The sequence below is a fragment of the Microtus pennsylvanicus genome, chromosome 12 (assembly GCF_037038515.1).
Source record: "Microtus pennsylvanicus isolate mMicPen1 chromosome 12, mMicPen1.hap1, whole genome shotgun sequence".
In the NCBI taxonomy this organism is placed as follows: Eukaryota; Metazoa; Chordata; class Mammalia; order Rodentia; family Cricetidae; genus Microtus; species Microtus pennsylvanicus.
In genome coordinates this window covers 24,070,900-24,091,612 of record NC_134590.1, presented here as the reverse complement: position 1 = coordinate 24,091,612, position 20,713 = coordinate 24,070,900, and positions in this window count along the sequence as shown.

The following is a 20,713-nucleotide window of genomic DNA, read 5'->3' as shown; positions in this document are numbered from 1 at the left end:
TATGACAAGACAAGAGAGAAGAGACACACATAATTATTAGTTTCCTTTTTGATATGAGTATTCAGTTTCTCTTTATAATTTAACAACACAAGTTGATTCATATTATATCAGTGTAAGGAACAATTAGAATGTTATGGGATAAAATGTGTAACTCAGGCAAATACTGGCTTAGAAGACTCAGTAAAGGGAATGGAACACTGGGGAATAAACAACAATGGCAAAGACACATAAACTACCTGTTTCTCAAAGACAGAAAATCAGAAGGTCATTTTTGCCTGTTTCAAGAAGGAAAAAGGTGCTTTTAAGTTTAATGAACTTTAAATAAAAGGCTCTTCTACTTCCATTATTTTATTTTTGTTGTCCTTGTTGTTTTTAGAGACAGGATTTCTCTGTAGCTTTGGATCTTCTCCTGGAACTAGCTCTTGTAGACCAGGCTGGCCTTGAACACACAGAGATCTGCCTGACTCTGCCCCCCAATGCTGGGATTAAAGCTCTACTTCTTTTCTTGTTATTGTTTGTTTGTATGTTTGTTTAAGACAAGGTCTCTATAAATAGCCCCTATTTCAGCTTGTATTTTCTTCAGTGTATTAGGTTTCCATATGACCCATCAAATGGCCTACTCATTAGTAGACCAGACTGGACTTGAACTCAGAGAGACCTATTAGTCTTTCTCTCTCTCCCAAGTCCTGGAATTATAGGTGAGCATCACCACTCCCACCATATTCTTTACATGTTAAGGTTTTCTTTGTCGTCCAGTACGTAGCTCATTTTACAGAAGCTTCCTTATGCTATGGAGAATATATATTTGTTGGTATTTGGACATTATATTATGTAGATGTCAGTGAGGCCTATCTGATGTAAAATATCACTCAGTTTTGAGGTTTATCTGTTTATTATTTGCATAGATGTCCTATTGATTAGAGAAAGTGGGGTGTTTAAATCACCTACTGTTAATCGGTTTGCATTAATCTGTATCTTTACTTAGTATACTCTTTATAAAATTGGATGCACCAAAGTTTGGGGCACATATGTTTCATATATTAATGTTTTCATGATTGATAAATATGCCTTGATAATAATGATGTGCCATTCTTTTTCTCTTCTCATCAGTTTTAGTATGAAGTTTGCTTTCTCAGAGATTAGAATGGCAACACCTATTTGTTTCCTGATCCCATTTGCTTGGAATCAGTTTTCGATCCTTTAACTTTACGTTGGTATCTATCATAAGGGCCATGATGAGATTCTTAAAGAAAAAAGACAGAAGGGTTTTGTTTCTTAATATATTTGGTAATCCTCTGTCTTTTGATTCGGGTACTGAGACCATTAATAATTAGAATTATGATGGAGAGTTTCAATTAGTTTGCATATTTCCTGGTTTTTGTTTGTTTTATTTTTGTTGGTTTGTTTTCTTAGTGTTTTATATATATCATTAATTATAGAATTGTTTGTTTTCTTTATAAAATCTCTTGGCATTGCTTATTCGTTGATTCAGGTATATGTATTTCTTGTATTCCACTGTTTAGTTTTAGTTTGTTTGGTGTGTTTTGGTTGGGGGGCTGTTTGTTATAAGGAAACTCTTTCTCCTTCAACTACAGCAGAGCATTTTCCTGGCTATAGTCTAGGTTGGAAGTCATAGTTTTTAGAACTTATGATGCATTGTTCAAGGCTCTTCTGACTTTTGGCGTTTCTATTGAGAAATGAAATATGATTAAAATGGATGTTTCTTTATATATGATTTATGTTTCTTTTCTTTGTATCTATTGATAAATTTTATATATTCTGCATTTTTAGTGTTTTAACTATGCTATGCTTTAAAATATTTACTTTATGTTCCTGAAAAATTGAAGTTATTTTTGTTTCATATTTCTTCATGAGTATGTGTTTCCTTAGTTTGGGAAAGTTTCTTTTCTAATCTTATTAAAAATCTTGACTATGCCACTGACTTGAGATTTTTCTTCCTCATATATGTATAACATTTGCAGATTTAGGCTTTTGATAGCCTTCCACATTTCGTCTATGTTTCTTTCCTGTTCTTAAAAATGTTCTGTATTCTTTGATTTCTGTTATAGATACTCTACTTCTTCAAGTTCTAATGTTCTATTTTCTTCTTGATTCATTCTATGTGTAGACTTTCTCATGAGGTTTATGATTGTGACAATGTGTTTTCTAGTTCCAGTTTTATTTCCACTTATATTTCTTCAGTGTATTTGGTTTCCATATGACCCATCAAATGGCCCTACTTCAGTGTGTCTTTCTGCATCCACAACCTTCCATCACCCTTTCCATATGATCTTTCCGTTCCAGTCCCTGTAACCACACCTCTTCATAACTATCTACTATTTCCCCTTCCTAGGGAGAACTGTCTCTCCTCGTTAGTCCCTAACTCTATACCCAACCTCTGTGGTTCTACAGATTGTAGCTTGGTTATTTTTGACTTAAGAGCTAACATTCAAATTTAAGCAAATACATATTATATCTATCTTTTTGGGTATGGATTACCTCACTCTGTATATTTTTTTATAGCTCCATCTATTTTTCTGAAAATTTCACTATTTAATTTCTTTCAGTGGCTGCGTAAAATTCCATTGGGTAAATGCATCGCATTTTCTTTATTTTTCTGTTGAGGGAAATGTATATTGTTTCCAATTCCTGGTTATAATAAATAGAACAATGAATAAGGTTTATCAAATGTCTCTGTAGTAGGATGTAGCATCCTTTGGATATATTTTTAAGGGTGGTTTAGCTGGATCTTGAGGTAGACTTTTCCTCATCTTTCTAAGGAATAGCCATTCAGATTTTTACAGTAGCACTAAAACTTTTCACTTTTGCCAGAAATGGATATGTACATCTCTTCCTCCAAATCCTCACCAGCATGAGTTGTCATTTGTTTTACAGATATTGGTCATTATGACTGGAGTGAACTGAAATCTCAAAGTACCTTTGCTTTTCATTTCTGTGATGAGTACACATGCAGAACACGTCTTTAATTGTTTCTCAGCAATTTGAGATCCCTATGTTAGGCATTCTCTGTTTACAGCTAGACTCCATTTTTTAAAAATTGGGTTTGTTTTCTTGGTATACAAGTTTTTAGTTATTTATATATTTTGTCAATATACCTCTATATTAAAAATATTTTTCCATCCTGTAGGCTCTCACTTTACTTTAACGATAATGAGCTTTGCCGTGCATAAGATTTCAATTCATAGACAGACCTTGCCAGCCTTGAATGTGCAGAGACCAAGAATAGTTACATAGGTTAGGTAGTTGGGAAAATTCCGATAGGTTGAGTAACAGGTGTTCTTTCAGTGCCATCATGCTAACAGAAAAAGCCTGACTCCAAAAGTGACCAGAACAGGGATACTCCAATTCTAGTTGTGGAGACTCACCTGAGCTATGTGTGGAATGGACACCTGTGTGAAGTAGAAGGCCATGGAGACACAAAGTGCCCACTAGTTCACCAAGATCACGGGGAGGACAGACACAGCATTTTCACAAACCTAGCTGAGGCTGGTATGGAAGGGTGGGTGCTTTCAGATGGATCCATGAATTGTTCTACCCTCTATTCCACTGCCCTGGATGGGACCTGGAGTTCCACAGCTTACTAACTGCAAGTACGAAAGGCCTCACCTCCTCTGGGACAGACCAGCCAAGGCTCTGTAATACGATGCAGGTAAACAGCCAAGGTACCCTCAGCAATGGGTTGTTGACATAAAAATCCACTCTAGCAGTGTAGTGGGGAGCGGCAGCTGCTTCCTGCCACCCAGCTCTGGCACAGCTAGCTTTACCCAAAATCACAACACATAAATTGTATTCTTTTAAACACTGCCTGGCCCATTATTTCCAGCCTCTTATTGGCCAGTTTTCACATCTAGATCAATCCATTTCTAATAATCTGTGTAGCACCATGAGATGGTGTCTTACTAGGAAGGATCTAGCCTACATCCGTCTAAGGTCAGAGAATCATGGTGGCTGCCTGACTTGGCTTCTTTCTCCCAGCATTCTGTTCGGTCTACTCCGCCTACCTAATTTTCTGTCCTATTAAAGGCCAAGGCAGTTTCTTTATTAACCAATAGACATGACCCTCCTCCATCACTAGCAGGACTAGGATTCTGTAGGACTCTAGCAATACTAACTCTTCCCTGCTCCCCTGATCCACTTTCCATGTGGTTCGGGGACAGAAGACATGATGACCCTGCTACACCCACACCCTCAACAGTCATTTGTAACTTCCCCTGTGTTCATGATTGGACGATTGAACCCGAATCTGTGAGAACCCTGAAATTACTAGAGCTGGAAGAGAGTAGAGGAGTTATTGAAGTTTTCCCAAAAGATCCTTTCTGCAGTGTTCTGAGAAGGATGCAGGGAAACACTGGCAGGAAAGAAGGGAGATTTCTCTACTACTAGCACCATACTGCTTTGCCTTCTGAACTCTGGAAAGTCAGACAGAAACTGAGTTACATTTCCACAAACCAATACTAGGTTACATCTTGCAGGAGGATGTGTATGCTGACCCTGTTTTTTTCTCAGGTCTGAGGCCTGATGCTGCCCTTCTGTGAATTATCTGTCTCACATAAATGCTGGAGCCTTGGATAACTGAGAGGACTATGAAGGCCCTGACTGAATGTTATAAAATATTATTTTAAGATGTGTTTTATTTGTTTGTGGTGTGAAAATTTTGTTTAAATGATGGAAAGATGTGTTGCATTCTTGTATGTTACATTTGTTTACCTCTGTGAAGCTGAGTTACTTTGGCTGTTTAAAACATATGCTTAGTCTAATAAAAAGCTGAATAGACCAAAAAAAATATAAAGATTTCCTGAGGTCCAAATTATTTAGTTTTTATCTTAGTGCCTGTGCTATTGGTATTCTCTCTGTTCAGAAACTCTTGTCCCGTGTCAAGGATATTGCACACTATTTTTCTTCTATCAGATTCAGTGTATCTGACCTTATGCTGAGGTCTTTGATCCATTTGTCACTGAATTTTACTCAGGGTGATAAGTATGGATATGTTTACTTTCTTCTACATGCAGTCATCTTGTTTGACTAGCATCATTAGTTGAATGTTCTTTTGTTTCTAATCTGTATTTCTGTCTTCATTATGAATAATTAGCTGGCTCATTCCTAGCCCTTGCTTCTCCACTTTTGAATAAACCCACGTACATGCTGCTGTCATTTATGTAGGCTCAGCACTTGCTGCATGTTGTAGCTTCCCTAAAGAATTTTCTTACTTCAGTTGTACAGGGCATTTGTGTGTTGTGATGGATCGGAAGAACCTATTGTTTATTTTAAGCAAGTTACACTTTAAGATTGGCTTTCTAAAATCTCTTTGTTGTTTTGAGTGTTATTCTTGTTCAGTTGTGGTCAGTAAAACAACTTTTTCCTTTGTAAAACTTTGTTAATAATTTCTATAAAACATATTTCCTAGCCCATTCCCCATACTATGCTTTCTTTTCAGTTAAATAAAACATAAATAAATAATCATTTGTTAGTTGAGGAACAGAAAACAGATGCAGGCACATACATAAACTATTCAGAAAGGAATAAAAGCAACAGTAACAGAACAGACACACACAACAGAGAAAAAACAAACAGGTCACAGACCACAAACTACAAATGGATTGCAGATACAGGATGAAAAGAAGAGAATTGAAGTATAGTACCCCTCTTATAAGCTACTCCAAGTCAAGTCTCTTTTCAATCCTTTATGTGTTATCAATGAAATGTTCAGTATTCTTAATGGGTCAAAGAGAAAAATCCCTAATACCCAGATCTTAGACCTGAGTGGAGAATGTAATATTACTATTCTGTTAAATGGTTATAATATTAAATTGCCCTCTATGTTCTTATCTTTATATCCATTTCTCACCCCTCAAAAGGAAGCTTCTTTTTCCAGCAGATGGTGACTAATATACAGATCCACAACTGAGCAATATTCGGAGAATGACACCCTAGGGAGTGTTTAGCTCTTAATGGGACATATATAATAGTTCTTTTTCCTGAGAGTTAGAAAAAATAGTTTAAGAAAGAGTGGAAAGTGTGTAAGAGGTAGAAGTAGTGAATATCTGCTGCTGTACAGAAGTTGTTGGTTATGACAACACAGAATTCCAACACACACACACACACACACACACACACACACACACACACACACACACACACACGAGTTTAATAAAGCTGTGAATGGATCCTTAAGACCAGTACAAGCTCAAGAGTGAATTGCAAGGTTCTATCCCCAGCTAATGGACTATTGAAATTGATTCCTGCTGGGAGAGTGAGAGTCAGTTTTCTTAGGGATACGTTTCATGAGAGGCTACTCTTGTTCCAATAGATAATCCTTTCACTCACACATCTACTCATAGTACTCACTAGACTCCGTGAGATCAAAAAGAGAGAGCACATGAAGTTGAGACAGGATGTGGCAGGCGAATAATTTAAGTAAGGAATGTGGAATGAATTTGATTCAAACACAGTATATGGTATATAAAATTCCCAAGCAATTAAAAAAGCAAAAAGAAAAACTCTTAAGAAGATTAGAGATTTGGAGCAACACTCATGTTCTGTGTTTGGTAAGTGTTCCATATGTTTTTCAAAGCATAGAGAGTCTTCTGTTTTTTATATTCATTTTCATGGATTTTAGTAAGACTACAAACACAGGTATTCTATATAGCAGATGGATTCACTTATTGAATTCAACAAATTTAATGAATTTAAATGATAAAAACTTGTCGGCACTTTTTGCCCAATTTGTAAAACAGATTACGCAATGAAAACCAGATGAGAAGCTTGAAGGCACATATGGCCTCTTCTCATAGGCAGCTTTGTATGTGGTAGAGTGTATGTCTTCATCTCTCCATGGAGCAGAGATTAAAAACATAAACTTGGCTTGCATATATCTAAAAGAAGTGGGACACTACCTCTTTGTTACTCCACAAGATGAGACACAACACCCTCTGATGCTTTGAGATGTGATACAAAGCATCCTGGCTGTAATGATAACAATTTACGATGTGAAGACACCTTTCTAAGGTCAAGGTATAGTTCCATTTCTTTCTGCATTTTTTTCTGGTGAACATAGAACCACTAGTTTCCATAAAAGTGTTAGTCAAGTGCATTGTAAAAGTCCCTTGGTAAAATTGCACATGTATACTGAAAATCTTTTAATTAATCAACAGTTATGTGTCTGAAAAATTGTCACATGCTTCATGAAACAAGAAGGTAAAATAAGAGCTAATCACAAATTATTTTATTTTAATTGGAAATAATGGCATGTTTCTACAAAAGGTAGATCAAAAAGTTACTATTTTGTATGACCAGATAAGTGTTTGCTTTAATTTTCTTACTTCTACCCATTTTTTTCCTTTTGTTCTACCACCCATCCTTCCTCACTCCTACCCAAACTATATACCTTCTCTTTATATTTACTGGAAAATTTTGAGGCATACTGGCATTAAGTCTTTAAAAGTCTGGTAAAATTATACTCTCAAACCATCTGGCCCTGGGCTTTTTTTTTTTCTTTTTTGGTTGGGAGACACATTTAATGAATGCTTCTATATCACCAGGAGTAATAGGTTGACCTAAAATGTTTTCTGATCTTGATTTAACTTTGGTAAGTGATATCTATCAAGAAAATTACCCCCCCCCCTTTTTTTTTAGATTTTCAAATGTGGGAAATACAGGTTTTCAAATTATGTCCTTAAGATTCACTGGATTTCCTTGCTGTTTGCTGTTGTGTCCCACTTTTCATTTCTGATTTTGTCAATTTGGATATCCTCCATATTTTAGTTAGTTTGGATAAGGGTTGTTTATCTTGTGGATTTTCTCGAAGAACCAACTCTTTGTTTCATTAATTCTTTGTATTAATCTCTTTGTTTCTATATTACTGAATTCAGACATCACTTTGATTATTTCTTGCTGTCTACTCATCTTCGTTGTATTTGCTTCTTTTGTTCTATTGATTTCATGCCTTTTAAGTTGTTAATATAAGTTCTCTGCAATTTATTTATGAAGACACTCAGTGACATGAAGTTTCCTTTTAGCCCAGCTTTTAATTGTGTCCCATATGTCTGGGGATACTGTGAATTAATTTCATTGAATTCTATAAGTTTTTAAATTTTTCCTTATTTCTGTCTTGACCCACCTTTCATTCGGTAAAAAGTTGTTCAGTTTCTAAGAGTTTGTATGCTTTCTATAGTTGATATTCAGCTTTAATGTGTGGTGATCTGAAAAGAACTAGGAAGTTATTTCAGTTTTCCTTCATTAACCAATGATATTCACAGCATAGAGAGGGGAATCCCACATCACCCGTCATCGTGACTAATGTTAATACAACCTCATGCTAAGTGCTTAAGAGAATAAAGTGGCTTCTGAAACTCTTCCACATTTTTAAGGAAATATGAACCTAGTACTTCATATGTAAACTTTGTAATACATCATTTCCTAAATATGTCAAGGTTAAATGATTTTAATTTTTTAACTTAGAGAGCTCTTTTGAATTTCAAATGTACTTAAAACAAGAAAGTGATTGAGAATATACATTTTATTAGTGTGATTAATATGCACCCTCATGTATTGATGTTTAGACCAGTCATTACTCATATCAGAAAATAAAATAATTGAATATAAATATCACATACCTTGAATATTTTTATATATCTCTTTGGAATTATGTTCCTAATTATTAGTATTTAAACTCCAAATGGTAATGAAAGTCTGTCTTTGAAGAAAATTTGAAAGTGAGCTTAATTGCTAGTCTAAAATAAATTTTGGAATTATGAAAAGTACATCCCAGGCTCAACAGGCAAAGCCATTTTCTGGCAACATTGATGAGCTGAGTTAAATTCCCAGGATTCATCTGTCGGAAAAGAAAATGATCTCTGAAAAAAAATATCACATATACCATGACAGGAGAGCAATAAGAGACACAGACAAATATTGATATACAAAGACACACACACACATACACACACACACACAAAGAGAAAGAGAGACACACAAACATACACATTCCCAAACCATAAACATTCTATTCATACTATGTACACACACACAAAGATACACACTAAAAATTAAGTTCATTTTTAAAAGATAAGTAATTTTTCTTTCTTCTAAAATAACAGATAACCAAAGGATATGTGTATTACATTCTATATTACTATAATTTTTTTTGTATAACTAATACTGTAGAGCCATACAGTTCTTTTTTTTTTTTGAAGGAGCGCTCAGAGAAATAAGTGCTAAGTTTTAAAAAAATGAAAAAAATTATTAAATGTGACTTCATTTATTGAAAATTTCTGAAAGGCATCATTCAGGTAAAATTCAACACAAGATCTAATTATACAGCTCTTGGGTTTATATCTATATAATGGACTCCATCCTACTCCAGAAATATTTGCTCATGCATAGTTAGGGATTGTCTATTAATACTATTCAGAAATTGAAAACAATATAAATATCTGTCACCTGATGGATAAAAATTGATAATGTAAATGTATTACTTTAACATGATGAAATATTATTTAGCTTATTAGAAAAATGAAATTATGAAAATTGAATGTATATTGATGGGTACCAGAAAATATCATCCTGAGTAAAGTATCCTGCCCGCAAAAGACAAATATTGCATGCCTTTTCTTACCCATGGATGTTAACATTTAAGCTTTAGATAAGAGTGTTTCTATTTAGCCACTGAGATGAAATAGCTAGTAAAGAATCATGAAAGAGAAGGGGTTCTTCCAAGGAATGGGAAATAGAATATAGTGCTTTGTAGAGGTAAAGGAGCAACTGGAGTAAGGGAATGAAATGGGGAGGAAAAGGGAAGGCAGGATAAAAGAGAAAACTTGGGGAGGAGTGACCAAAGCTAAAGGTCTTTTGAAAAGCCATATGGAAACTTACTACTGTAAAAGCTTCCTAAAATATACACATATGTAAATAAAGTCAGTATATAATGGAGAAGACAATATCATAACATTTAATGTCACGGAGTAACAATCACCAGTACCACCAAACATCTTATAATATCATTAGCCAAACTATTTTCATAGTTCCCCACTCTGATCACAGATTATTGCCAAGAATATTAGGTTTTGAATATATGTATGTATGTGTGTGTGACACACACACATATATATATATATATATGTATATATATCATATATATGACATATAGTGACAGGTGTGTGCTTTTAAATTTTAACTGAGTATGAGATTGAATAGTTTTGTTTAAAAATAAGTTTCTCTGTTAACTATCTTGCATTTGTAGTTCTAGTCAATTTAGACAGAATAACCTACTTAATAATGACTTCTTCCATCAACTATCTATAAGAGCACTTTAACGATATTATCTATTGGTGACTTAAACCTCACTGACCAAGGTTTGGCTTGTGACTACTTTCTAAATTAACTAAAGAATGAGATTAGCCTTCAAATACATAGTTATATCATTACTTGTATTTTTACAGAAAAAATAATAACAAGTACCAATTATTTTTAATAAAACAGACATTGAATGAAACTGAATTAACTCTCCAATTATATTTTATGCAAAATGACATTACTATCAAGCTAACAATGTAAATTTATAATTGATGTTCACCAATTTGAGAACTATATGATAGCAAGAAACTATAAGAAATATCATACAGATTTGCAAGATAAGATTCTATTCTTTGAGTTCAAATAAACTATAAGCATTATGAGATCACTTACAATTTGTCCATAATTATAATAAAATACATTTGTTTGAGTCATTAGACTCCAGATAAATTGATTACAATCTGGGGACCAAAATTTTATGATTTCCTTGAATTATTATTCAGTGGTAAGTACTGATGGGTGAAATGAATCATTGAATCATAAAAATGAAATCCTCGAACCAAACTCAAAGTCACCTTTTCCAATCGTGCTGCAGCAATTGAAACAAATGAAGTCTATCAGATGGCTATCTGTCATGTCATTAAAAATTTCCCTTAAGAGAAATTTATCCATCTCCCTAAGTGCATAGCTCTTAGGTTTCGTTGGCTTGGTTACTCTGATATAAAGTCTGCTATTTGACTTCAAAATAATGGGGAAAATATTAAACAGCCTTTTGGCAAGCTTTACTTCTTATTCTTCTTAATTGAGTGTAAAATGACAGGTTTCTTTCTTAAAATAATCACCAACTTGCATTGTGCACCCTGTATTTGAAATGTTTATTCTGTTCCTAGTATATATTTCCCCAGATTTCCTTTGACTGTTCTTTCATATCCTATTGTTTTTATTTTTATTATTTGTATTTCATTTTTATTGAAATTATATTCTTTTCTCATACTTTATATCCTGAACATTGCTTCAGCTATTCCCTCCTTCTATTCCCTCCCCTATTTCTTCTTCCCTCCAGTATTAGGCTGGCTGCTTCAGTCTCTGTAAACTCATAGGTGTCATGTGTCTTGCTTAGTTCTTTCAGAGGCCTGTGTTCTCTGGGTATAGTCTATCCCCTCAACTCTTAGAATCTTTTTACATCGTATTCCACAGGATTCCCTGAGCTCTGAGGGAGACCTCCAATTTCGATTTCCTTTCTGCACAAGATCTGGATATGGGTATCTGCATCTGTTTCCATATTATTTTGGAGGAAGCCTCTCTGATGATGACTGGATAAGGCACTGATCTGAGTATAGCAGAATATCATTAGGAGTCATGTTGCTGATTGGTTTCTCAGACTAGTCATGTTTGATAATACCCTAGGTCTCTGGGCTATCTATTCTCTGGTTCTTTCTTACCTAATCAGTGTTGGGTATGATTTCCTTCTCATTGAGAGGATATTTCAAATCAGACTCCAATTAGCTACTCCCATAAGGTCAGTGCCAACATTGCCCTAGCATATTTTGCAAGCAGGGCAGGTAGTAGGACAAAGTTTTGTAGATGCCTTAGTATCCACATTTCTCTTTTGGTAGGCTGTAGAGTACCTACCTGGACCATAGATACTAGAATGCAGGTGTGAAGCCTCCACATAAGCACAAGCATGTTCAAAGTGTGTGGATTTTGTTCTTGTCAGTTTTCAGAGAGTAGCCCTTTTGTTTGACCTGGTTATTTGGGGGATTTCTATGAGATCCCCTTGGCCAACAGCTCAATTAGATGCAACTCACTCCCTCCACTAGAAGCCATGCCTGGTAAACCACCATTAATAGGTGTCCTAAATAAATAAATAAATAAACAAACACCTTCATAGATTCCAGAGAGTTTCCACCGCAGTAGGTTTCCACACCACTTCCCAAGTGTCCACCAAACTGGGTCTTCTTTCCCACAAACTCTCCATTTATCCCATCCTTCTGCCATCTCATCATTCCTGCTTTGATCCCGACTAGTCCCCAAAGCACAAATAAAATCTATTTTGTTTCCTCTTCTCTGGAAGATCCATATATCCACTCTAGATACCACTCTTTACCTAACTTCTCAGGGTCTATAAACTCTAGGTAGGTTATCACTTACCTAAAGGCTAATACCTACTTATAAGTATGAATACTTACCATAGTTGTCTTTCTGGGTCTGGGTTATCATTTGCTATACATCTAATCTCCACTTATGAGGAAATACATACCATGGTTGTCTTTCTGGGTCTTAGTTACCTCACTCAGGATGATTTTTTTCTCATTCCATCCATTTTCTTGCAAATTTATTTATGACATTTTTAATAGTTGAAAAATACTCAATTGTAAAAATTACAAAATTGTATCTATTCATTCTTCTCTTGAGGGACATAAAGGCTGTTATATGTTGGGGCTTTCTTCTTGTCAAATCTACTTGATCTATATGATTTTTGTACCTTTATAGGAATCTTACTCTTTTTTTAGAAATATTTTCTTCTATGGTTATTTTGAAAATGTTATCTGGTTCTTTGAGCTGGAATCTTTCTCATTCCTCTATTTCTATTATTCTTAAGTTTGGACTTTTTATATTTTTCCAGATTTTCCAGATGTTTGTGTAAGGATGTTTTTTTAGATTTAATGTTTTCTTGACAGATATATCTATTTATTTTATCATAACTTCAATATCTTATATTCTCTCTTTCATCCATTTTATTCATTTGGTGAATCTTGACTCTAGTTCCTGTTCACATTCATAAATTTTATATTTCCAGAATTTTTTTAGTTTGTCTTTTCTTCATTGCTTCTGTTTCCATTTTTAGGTCTTGAACAGTTTTATTCATTTCCTTCAACTGTTTATTTCTGTTTTTCTGAATTTCTTTAGGTGATTTACTCACTTCCTCTTTAAATACCTCTATCATCTTCATACAGTTGGATTTAAGGTCTTTTTCTTGTACTTCAGCTATCTTGGAATAGTCAGGGCCTACTATAGTAAAAGAGTGGAGTTGTACTGGAGACATGTTGTCCTGGCTGTTATTGTGTTCTTATCTAGGTTTGGGATGATTATAGGTCCTTTTTCTAATTTCTGGATTTATCTTTGTTGGGGTGGAGGTTGTTCCTTGGTTTCTGTTCCTCCTCTGGATTTTCATGAAGTATGAGAGCCAAAGAGATGCAGGCTGTGTGTTGCGTGTTTTTCTAGTCTGGCCAGTTTTTGTGATCACATTGAATACCTGCTGGTGTGGGAGTCTAGGAGTGGGTGGTCTAGGGGATCTAAAGGAGATGTGGGCAGAAGGAGGGGAGACAGCAATTGGTATTCTTTTGCTTTGTTCTTGAGACTTCTGAAACTTCTTAAGTTCAGTTCTTCGTAGAACCATAAAATAATTTCAGATATTTGTTTCTTTACCTTTGTTGGACAAAAATGTAAGATATGTGAGGATATATTGTGTTAATATTGCCTTCTAGAAGTTACTTACTAAAAATATTAGATAGGCTGAATGGTTGTGGTACATGCCTTTAATTCCAGTACTTGAGATGCAGAAACAGGTGGATCTCAGTGAGTTCAAGGCCAGTGTGGGCTGCAAACACTGGTTCCAGGACAGGCTTAACAGAGAATTATATGACCTCCCCAGTTATCACTTGTCATGACTTGAATGACACTATGTAATGACACTTCTTTGATAGTATTATAATAACTTAATTTCAGGGATAAGGTATGATTTTGAGCAGTTGCAGAATGAGACAACAGAATCACTAAAGGAAAGGTAAAATATGTGTGTATATATAAACATATGTAGAAATAAAATCTCTATAATTTATACAAAAATTATGAAGACCATTTTAGAAAAATATTGTCTACTAGTAAATGCTATCATTTTAATGAAAACAAATTTAAAAAATATATTTTGAATACTGTTTTCATTAAATAGTAGAATCTCTATCCTGAAATTACTTTCTTTTCATTTATTGTCTCTGACTTCAAAGCCAGAAGCTTTTCTTCTTTTCGGTTCTTTTAATTTGTCTAGGTTTTTCCCAAAACATAAAAGCACAGTCCTGTACAACTAGAAAATTTCATGCATAATTTCAATTCATTGTTGTCTAGCTGAGATTTTTATCCTGAGTAATGCTAATAAGAATTTATCCAGGGGCTGGAGAGATGGCTCAGTGGTTAAGAGCATTGCCTGCTCTTCCAAAGGTCCTGAGTTCAATTCCCAGCAACCACATGGTGGCTCACAACCATCTGGAATGAGGTCTGGTGCCCTCTTCTGGCCTGCAGACATACAGACAGACAGAATATTGTATACATAATAAATAAATATTTAAAAAAAAAAAAAAAGAATTTATCCATTCAACATAAACTTCTTTACAATCAAAAGAAACAGAAATTTCTTAGAGTAAAAGACAAAGAGAAGAAATTAAGTAAACAATATAAACTGTCCTCTGGGTTGGGATCTTGTTACAGGCCCACTTTGACAAGTGAGCAACTGACTGCTCAGTTTCTTCTTTTGAGGTTGAGAGATGTGTACTTAGAGACAGGCTGCTTTTAAAGGTCGTAGAAAGCACCATGAAGCCAGGATAACAGTGCATTGTAACGTGCATCTCTTTGGCTCTCATACCTAATGAAAAAGATTCACTCGAGTACTGGAATTGGTATTTCAAAATGCACAAAATTTTCTTAGGTACTTAATCCTGTAGACATCACTGGTAACATTGCCCACTGTTAGATTCAGGATCATGCTTCTGACATCTTTTATGATAACCGGCCTCTCATGAGTGCTGCTTCCATTTGATCTCTGGCTGATCACTTTCTCCAAGGATAAATATCATGTATCTTTCTCAGGATGGGTCCTGTCCTCTGACAGAGAAATCATTTTAATGTCATGCAGATGCAATATATATAACAAGCACTGTAATAATAAATGACCACTTTCACTATCTCCAATTTTTTTACCACTCACAAAGGAAATATTATTACCTCATTGGAGCCTCACAGGGTATATAAACCCCACTTAAAGGAGGGTCTATGTCCATCAACAGATGGCAAGCACAAAGTGAACTCAATGTAGAGATCTCTTTTTCTGATAATGTGTTATTTGAACATATTAATCTTTTGCTTATATAATATAGTTTCTGGTTATGTATTTTTATGGAGCATGTGTGTGTGTGTGTTTGTGTGTACATGAGTATATGCTTTTTCTTTTTTAATTTTTTATTGTTTATCTTGTTTATTTTTGTTTGTTTGTATATTTTATTTGCCTCCTTGTATAGCACAATTAATAAAAATCCAGAGACAGATATTGTTGTCCAATCTGAAGACCAGAAAAGCAAAGTAGTCAAGTCACTAGAGAGCTCTTACTTCTATGAAATCCTTTGTCTGAAAGAGAGTGAGTTATTATCTCATCCTGCCTTATATTCCTTTCTAGTGCTGGGATTAAAGGCATTTACCACCACCTCCCAGCCTCTATGGCTTATTAGTGTGGTTGCTGAGATTAAAGGTGTGTGCCACCATTGCCTGGCCTGCATGGCTGACCTGTCTGGCTTTTATGCATACTTCATTTATTAAAATATAAATGAAATATCAGTACATGTTTCCAAAAGAGAGAGAAAGGACGCGTGGTTTTGGATTGTTGGGTAGGCTGGAAGAATCTGAGAAGAGATGAGGGAAGAGAAACTATCATCACAATATTTTATATAAAAATAATATATTTTCAATCAAAAGAAAGATAATAAAGCAAATTATATGCAAAAAGAAAATAACAAAAGGCAGTCACTTCAACACATCAGATATTACAGTCACTATGATTCCATACCAAATTCGCATTTCCTCCAGGTCCTTCAAACTGATTTTTCTAAAGTTAAATGGTCCTGAGAAACCATGGTCACATATAAAATTCTCTGTTATTTTTGCTACCACTTCTTCATTTCCAGAATATTGCTAGTATGATTTGGGGTACAAAACATGTTATTTATAATCCAAAATTTGTTTCCATTTGATTGCAGATATTATGATGTAGATCCATCCTTTCTTCCCTTCTGTGGTCTTCGGCAGCTTTAGGATCAGAAACAGGTTATTCTCCTTTAATATCTTGGAATAACTGTAACCAAAACACTGAAAGACCTGTATGTCAAGAACTTTGAGTATCTAAAGAAAGAAATTGACAAAGATATCAGAAAATGGAAAGATCCTCCATGCTCTTGAATAGGTAAGATCAACATAATAAAAATGGCAATCTTACCAAAAGCAATCTGCAGATTTGATGCAATCCAAAACAAAATCACAAAACGATTCTTCACAGACTTGAAAGAACAGTATTTAACTTCATATGGAAAAAAAAGCCAGAAGAGTTAAAACAATACCATACAATTAAGGAACTTCTAATGGTATTGCCAGCCCCCAAATCAAACTCTATTAGAGATCTATATAATAGAAACACCTTAGTATTGGCATTAAAATATATATGTAGACCAATGGAACTGAATTAAAGACCCTGACATTAACCTACACACCTATGAATACCTGGTTTTTGACAAAGAAGCCAAAATTACAAAGAATATAAATACAAAATCACAAGAATATAAAATAACCAGGGTGACACAGTGATGTCTTTTTAGTATGCTAAGAATTTTGAAGCCTAGAATTACTATGTTTCAATGCAATTCTCCTGTGGTTGTTATTTGGTGATTAATGTTCATTAGCTCTGACATAGCAACTAGTTCTCTAAAAATATTCAAGAGTGACTGTGAATAGATAACTTTTATTTTTCTTTTTGTCCTTTAGTTAGGGAGCTAGGATTCTCAAAATTTCTAGTTATTGTGAAAAATAAAGTACACTTAATATTCTCCATGATTGAATAATTCTACTGAACATTTATTTCTGTGTAACCTTAATGGGGATTTGTTGGGATTGCAGGAAATAAAGAAGCTAGCATATATATTAGCATTCCAATTATACAATAGGTATTGCAACAATTTTGGCTTGTCAAAATTTTGATGTTTGTGTGATAATTTTTTTGCAGTATTACTTTTATAATAAAAAGGTACACATGCACACAGCTGTATTTAGAAACAGCTAATCAAATTTATATTTCATGGTATTATTTGTGGTGGCAATGAGTTGGTGGCTGAGAAGACATCAAATTTGTTTACACTATATAGTACTAATTTACAAAAAGTACAAATGAGATTTAATATACTGAAATTAAAGTGATATTAAATCGATTAATAATTATATGGACCTGTGTTTAGTCTTAATATTTGTGATTCTTTGTAACATATATTTTACTTAATTATTGAAAATATAGCATCCTTAAAGGTTCTGCATCCAAACTAAAATGGAAACATTATATAAAATTCAAACTATGAATACTTTCAGAAGTATAAATATACCTTTGAAATATTCATATGCTATAATGAAAATTGAATTTATTATATACTGTGATTCAAATGCACAGATAGGGAACTGTTAGAAAGTGGGTTTATGATCCAGATGTACCACTTTCTATCTGCATAAGAGATAAATTATTCAAAAACTTCTCCTTTACGTTTTCTGTAAAGTAATGCCACTATTTCGGCAGTCCTTTTAGTGGTTTGATTTCATCAATCACCACTTCCCAAGGACATTGAAAAAAGAATTTTAAAAAATATATAAATAAAATGTTTTAACCAAGTAAACCCTTAACTCATGGGACATAAAATAGATAAATACTTTTACAGTTGTGCATACTATGTTTGTATATATGATAAGGCCTTTATAAAGATCAATGCTATCACTTATAAAACCAAATAAAAGCCCTTGTCACTTATATTTAATGCTACATAGCATTAAACCTTCTTGTGATGCCAATTGCATTATGATTTGAAAGCAGAAAACAAAAAATAACACTCACACACATAACAAGAACAACATAAAGGCAATTGAAAGTATACTAAAATGATTTCCTGAAAAATTTTAATGTGTAATTATTCAGAAGTTTTATGAGTGTGATTTTTTCCTGTTATTTTTTCTGAAAAAGATTTTTTTAAGATTAATTTATTTATTATGTATTCAATGTTCTGAATGTGTGTATCTCTGCAGGCCAGAAGACGGCACCAAATCCCATCACAGATGGTTGTGAGCACATGTGGTCGCTGGGAATTGAACTCATGACCTTTGAAAGAGCAGGCAAAGCTCTTAACCACTAAGCCAAATCTCCAGCCCCCATGAAAAAGATTTATTGTAAGATACGTAATGTTTCACCCATGTGATGCTAGCATTCAGAAAGCTGGGTTTTCCTTGAACTTAATTAAGTATAGGATTTACATGTAGTATGTATAGAAATTTGTATTGGGCACCCTGATGGGGCATAGGTAGACTTGAAAGAACCAGAATATATGATAAAACGGAGTTATATAAATCTGAGGTTTGCTGGAGGTTTTCTGGCAGGACTGTTGTTCCCTCTTATACTTTCATTTCAAATTTATAGGCTCTTTTAAGGATAAACTATTGACACCATGATCAGGCAGGTGTTTTTCCCAGAGCAAGACTCACCCATTGCACTTGGGGTGTGGAGACGCCTGCAATTTTCCCAAATGCGTGAAACTCAACTGCAAAATTTGTGTTAGAGGAGGACTGCATTTATATTTTTAAAAGAAAGGAAGGAAGGAAGAAAGGAAGGAAAATAGGAAGGAAAGAAGGAAGAAAGGAAGGAAGGAAGGAAGGAAGGAAGGAAGGAAGGAAGGAAGGAAGGAAGGAAGGAAGGAAGGAGGAGAAAAAGAAAGAAACCCTTAACACTTCCCCAAATGCAGCACTAACGATGAATGTGTCTCATGACTAATGGTAGAAATCAATTCATACTTTATTTTCCAACCAAATGCCCCTCGACCAAAGAATGGATAAGGAAAATGTGGTACATGTACACAATGGAGTCCTACACAACAGAAAAAAATAGTTTCATAACCCAGACCCAGAAAGACAAATATAATATGTATTCACTCGAAAGTGGATTTTAGCTATAAAGCAATAAATAAATAAAAATAAAAAACAGCCTACAATTCACAATCCCAGAGAACCTAGACAACACAACAACGACCTTAAAAGAGACATACATGAATCTAAACTACATGGGAAGTTGAAAAAGACAAGATCTCCTGAGTAAATTGGGAGCATGGGGATCATGGGAGAGGGTAGAAGCAGAAAAAAAATATATATAGCTTAATAAAAACAATTTAAAAAAATACCTTGTTTCCAACTGTCATTAATTTGCGCCAAGCTTTTTCCATGTAAGCACTTTCTTCCACCTAAAGTTGCATTCTTCATTAGCTCTTAATTTATGTATTTATCAACATTCTTCATATTCACATATAAGACAGAACATATTTTCTGTAAGGTCAAGGATTTATAATAGTGACTTAATTTGGTTGTTTGATTTTATTATCTTGATCCCTCAGGATACTGGAGTTGGAACATTCTTTATGCACCTCCAACCCCTGCCACCCCACAATGGACTACATTTCATTTGTGTGTGTGTGCGTGGAATTGTGGTATGGATATGTCAAATTTATATATATATATATATATATAATTTAGAGAGACACCACAGTGTTTCCTTACCAGGAACAAAGTAAAGACAATTACTGATACTATATGTACCGATACCTATACACTGATACACAGATCAGAAGAAAGTGTTCTTTTTCACTTTTACAGTATATATTGAATAGTATTACTTGTCAATCACCATTTACAACCTTGTAAACTTGTTCTTTTTAAAATTCTTTTCTTTTTAAAAAAAACAAATACTTTTTTTTCATTTTACATACCAATTCCAGTTCCCATTCCTATTCCTCCTGTTCTCTCCACCTATCCCCCTATCTCACCACCCATTCATTCCTCAGCACATTGCTTTGGGGAAGGTCTAAGGCCCTCCCTACTATATCTAGCCTGAGCAATGTATCCATCCAAAGAGAATGAGTTTCCAAAAATTCCAGCACAAGCAGTAGGGATGAATCTGTGGGTCATGACCCAAGGAGGGGGGGTTGAAGCACCCTTACCCTTTTACAGGGTCCCATAACTGATACCCTGCATATCAGATATTTCCATTATATTATTAAAATTATGGTTATGAAGAGCCAATGAAAATAATTTTATGATTGTATTAAAGGGTTTTAGCATTAGGAAGGTTGAGAATTACTGTTCTAAAGCCCTACATTCAGTGAGCATAAGCTAAACATAGTTGATAAGCCCACTCAATCCAGATTTCACACATTCAAGTTAGATAATTTCATAGATAGACATAACTGACTCAAACTTAAATGTTGTCTTGGGTTATGGAAATACATCTGGTCCTTGGCTCTTTATACCTTATTTTGGCTTACACCAGGCTTTTCTGCTATAAGCTTAG